Source organism: Marmota flaviventris, chromosome 16, assembly GCF_047511675.1.
Source record: "Marmota flaviventris isolate mMarFla1 chromosome 16, mMarFla1.hap1, whole genome shotgun sequence".
In the NCBI taxonomy this organism is placed as follows: Eukaryota; Metazoa; Chordata; class Mammalia; order Rodentia; family Sciuridae; genus Marmota; species Marmota flaviventris.
The window spans coordinates 75395137-75400030 of NC_092513.1; the positions used below are offsets into that span (position 1 = coordinate 75395137).

Sequence of the window (4894 nt, forward strand, 5' to 3'; positions counted from 1 at the left end):
TGGGGATGGCATGAGGCAGAGCAAAAGTGCTCACCTATTGGCTAAGAATCCAAAGAGAATGAGGAGAGAGCCTGTGTTCCACAACCCCTGATGACCTGGACCTACTAGAATGACCCACTAGGCCACACCTCTGAAGGTCCCATCTCCTCCCAAGAATGGCACCATGGGGACCAGAATATGGGCCTTTGGGGGATATTTATTGTATGTAGAGATTACATTTTCTTTGCCCATTCATCTGTCAATGGACATTTGACTTGCTTCAATTTTTTTTTTAGTATTTTGAATAATATTCCAATGAACATAGGTATGTAAATATCTCTGTAATCCCATCTTTAATTCTTTTATATATATTTCTTCTTGTACTATTTTTTCACTTAGAAATCTTCTGCACATGATTTTATGATTGGAACAATAGAATTTTCTCATGCTTTTTAAAAAATATGCTATTTGCCCATCTTGGCCAGTGATTCAGTGTCAGAGACTGTCTTATCCATCTTTATGTCTCTAGCTCTTAACTGACACCCATGGATACTCAGTAAAGAATGTTGCAGATCTGATGAAAAGGACCAACAATTACTCAGTTGGTGAATGTTGCTGAAGATCTTACCGTAAAGGAGGTCCTCTACAAATAGAACATCTTCTCCTATTTGTTAGGATCATGAATACAGAATTGTAACAAATGCAAGACATAAACATAATTCAATAACATGTTCTCCATTATGTTTAGGTGAATCTCCTGGGTTCATATATGAGATTTTGCAGTGTAGAAATATATTTGGATAAAAAACAATATTTTAGTTTGAAGATAGGTGATTAATGCCTTTTTTTCAATGTGTTCAAGAAGCTAGTACACAAGGGAGAACCAGTGAAACACCAATATTTATTTATTATGATTTGTTCTTTTTATATATACATGACAGTAGAGTATATTTTGACATATTGTACCTACAAGGAGTATAACTTATTAGGATCCCATTCTTGTGGTTATACGTGATGTGCACTTTTACTGATGATGTGTCATAGGTGAACATAGAAAGTTATATCCAATTCATTTGACTATCTTTCCTATTCCCTTTCCCCTCCCTTCCCTTCATTTCCCCTTATCTATTCCATGGATCTTTCTTCTATTGTTTTTTCTTAGCCCACACCACTTTATTTTGGATTAGCTTCCACATATCAGAGAAAACATTTGAACTTTGACTTTTTGGGATTGGCTTATTTCACTCACCATGATAGTCTCCAGATTCATCTATTTACCAGAAAAGTCATTCTTTTTTATGGTGAATAATATTATATTTTGTATATATTCCACATTTTCTTTATCCATTCATCTGTTGAAGGGCATCTAGATTGGTTCCAAAGCTTAGTTATTTTGAATTGAGCTGCTATAAGCATTGATGTGGCTGCATCACTATAATATGGTGATTTTAAGTTCTTTGGGTATGAACCAAGGAGTGGGATAGCAGGTCAAATGGTGGTTCCATTCCCAAATTTTTGAGGAATCTCCATACTGCTTTCCATAGTGGTTACACCAATTTGCAGTTTCATCAGCAATGTATGAATTTATCTTTCTCTTCCACATCCTCGCCAATGTTTATTCTTACTTGTGTTTTTGATAATTGCCATTCTGACTAGAGTGAGATGAAATCTCAGTGTAAATTTGCAATTTCTCTAATTTCTAGAGATGTTGAGCTTTTTTTCATTTATTTTTTGACCATTTGTAGTTCTTCATTTGTGAGGTGCCTGTTCAGTGCCCATTTCTTGATTTGTTTATTTGTTTGGTGTTGAGTTTTTTTAATTCTTTATGTATTCTGGAGATTAAGGCTCTATCTGAGATTCAGGTAAAGCCAATATTTAGTTAATGCCAGACAGGACACGTGATGAACTGAGATATTCCTTACTAAAGAAGAAATTCCTGATAGTACCTTCCAGGATACTCCTCTCAAATGAAGACTTTCTCAGGGTTAAGTCAGAGGGTCTGTGTCTACTCACTCATTCATTCATTCACCCCTGAATTAGATAATTTTTTGTTCAGCACTTCCCATGGGTTTTTCCCAGCCTCTGTGAAATTTCAATGTCAGCTACACATTGGAATGTGAGCTACGTCTGAACGTTTTCCAGAAAGTTTTATGATAATGATTGACAATTCATGTGGAATTCCCGTCATATGGAATTGATTTGTCTTTTGAATAGAATCAAAAAGGCATGTTTAAATCCAGTATTTGAGAAAAGGAGGCCATTATACATCTTGTTCTTTTTTTTTTCTGTTTTGTCTCCAACCGGTTGTTTTATGTAACGTGGCAATGTTCTGATGCTCTGCCACTCTGGTATTCATTTAGAATGTTTTAGCTTGTCCGGAATTAGCTGTGGCTTCTGGCACATGTAATTGAAGGCCATAAGTACTGGCCTCTACCTGACCAGAGGCATGCCACAGATGACAATCCTTTGCAAATTACAACCTTGAGACCCAGAAAACTATGTTGGTCTCCTTTGCTGGTGGCATGGAGGCAGTGCAGAAGTCTACCGTGGGTGTCTTGTGAAACTGATGTTGGTACATTTTAAAATAAGGGAAATAGCATTAGAATAAAAATACTATAGAATAAATATCATGAGAATAAAAATACTAACTTGTAGACTACAAGTTCTAGGGTTGCTTTGATTTTTCCCAGCCCTAGGTTCAAGACTTTGCAGAATGATTCGTGAACTCAGGAAAACATCTCACTTATGTTCACCAGTTTGTTATAGACGTCACAACTCAGGAACAGCCAGATGGAAGAGATGCATGGGGCAAGGTGTGATGGAGGGAGGTGGAGCTCCCCTGCCCTCTCTGCCACCTTCCCAGCCCTCCAAGTGTTCCCTAACCCGTGAACTCTCTGAACTTGATAGCTTAGGGGTTCTTATGGAAGTTTTGTCACTTAGGCACAATCAATTACATCTTGGATTCTTGGTGATTGACTCCAACGCTAACCTCCTCTCTCTTCTCCAGAGCCTGGAGGCAGGGGTGAAAGTTTCCAATCCCACAGTTGGGTTTTCTGTTAACCAGCCCCCATTCTGAAGCTATCTAGAGTCCTGAGTGACCAGTCCTTTTAATATGATACACAAGATACTCACATGACTCAGGAGATTGCAGGGGTCTTAGGAGCTGTGCTCCAGGAACCAGGAACAAAGAGCAGATGTTTATTTCTTTCACACAATAGAAATGAAATAGCATCATAAAATGTTTCCCCAGTGAAGACTAAACCCACTGGTCTCCTTTTCTAGAGCAAGATGGAGCCAGAATTTGGCCCAGCATTTAGTCCAACATCACAGAATAGACAAGGTGGTAGAGGTCCTGCCTCTTACTCTCTTCAACTCCGGCTCCAATCTCCACTCCTCATAAATGTTGAGCACAGTGATCAAATTTGGTGGACTAAAATTGAGGTACAGCATTAAGAGAGATTTTTTTGTTAACATTCTTTATTTTCACAGGATGTGGAAAGCTGTGCCAAAAATCACAATTTTGGTTCTCTTTTGGGATTAAATTTGACTACAGAGAGTAGGGAGGCATTAGGACCCTTGACAAAGAGGAAATTATGATACAAGATAATGTAATGTCAAAATGTTACTCACTAATGGATAAAAAAAAATGTGGCACATACACACAATGGAATATCATTCCTCCCTCAAAAGTGAAATCCTATTGTTTGTGACAACAAAAATGAACATGGAGGACATTACGTTAAGTGAAATAAGCCACACACAGAAAGAAAAATATTGGGTGATTTCACTTCTATCTGGAATCATACAAAGTTCGAGTCACAGAAGCAGACAGTAGAACAGTGGTCACGGGGGCTCTGGGGAATGGAGAGACGTTGATCAAAGTGTTCAGACTTTGAGTTATACAAAAAGCATAAGCTCTGGAGGTCAGATGTATGGTGTGATGACTATACCTAATAATACCGTACTGTAGTAGAGGGAATGGAGATAGGAAAAGGAAAGAGTGGAATGAATCTGAAAAGAAATTTCCTATGTACATATATGCATACACTATAGTGGATACCACTATCATGTAATCCATAAAACTTATTAATTCATACACAATGGACCCTGAAGTTGATTTCATTTCACAGTTATTGTGAATTTTGCTTTTTTGTTTGTTTGTGTTTTGGTGGTGCTGGGGATTGAACCCAGGGCCTTGTGCATACAAGACAAGCACTCTACCAACTGAGCTATATCCCCAGCCCCAATTGTGAATTATGCTGCAAGAAAGAGGGAAGTGTGCATATATCTTTGGCATACTCATTCCAATAATACAATTTTTATTTGGTATTTATTTGTTAATTAGAAAAGATATGTTCCAAGCTTGTATAATTATATCAAAATCTACTGTCATCTATAACTAAAAAGAACCAATAAAAAGACTGTATTTTATACTTGAAATTAGCTAAGAGAGTAGATCTTAAATGTTATCACTTCCAAAATTAAAAGTCTGTGACATGATGGATATGTTCATGAACTTGACTTAATCACTTCATCATGTAAACATATATCAAAGCATCATTTGTGTTGTATGTTGTAAATATATGCAGTTTTAGAAATGATATTGACATTTAAAAACTTTATTTCTAATTGAAAAATTATACATATGTACATATTTATGAGGTACAATATGTTTCACATATGTTTACAATGATAAAATCAGGGTCATCAACAAACCTATCACATCATAAAACATTTACAATCTACTGTTTTGGCAATTTTGAAATATACAATGCATTATTATTTTTCATAGTCACTATTCTATAATTAGATCACTGAAGCTCCTTCCTCCTAACTCTTTGTATCAACACCCCCCCTTCCTCCTCCACCATCTGGTAACCACTATTTTTTAATGAGTTCTACTTTTTCAGACTCC

At 36.7% G+C, this 4894-nt stretch overlaps 1 non-coding gene across 1 annotated transcript; it reads right to left on the bottom strand.

Moving 5' to 3' along the window:
• Nucleotides 1-4145: 4145 nt before the first annotated feature.
• Nucleotides 4146-4218, bottom strand: Trnat-ugu (transfer RNA threonine (anticodon UGU)). Its single transcript has one exon. It is a non-coding gene; the product is annotated as a tRNA-Thr (tRNA).
• Nucleotides 4219-4894: the final 676 nt, after the last annotated feature.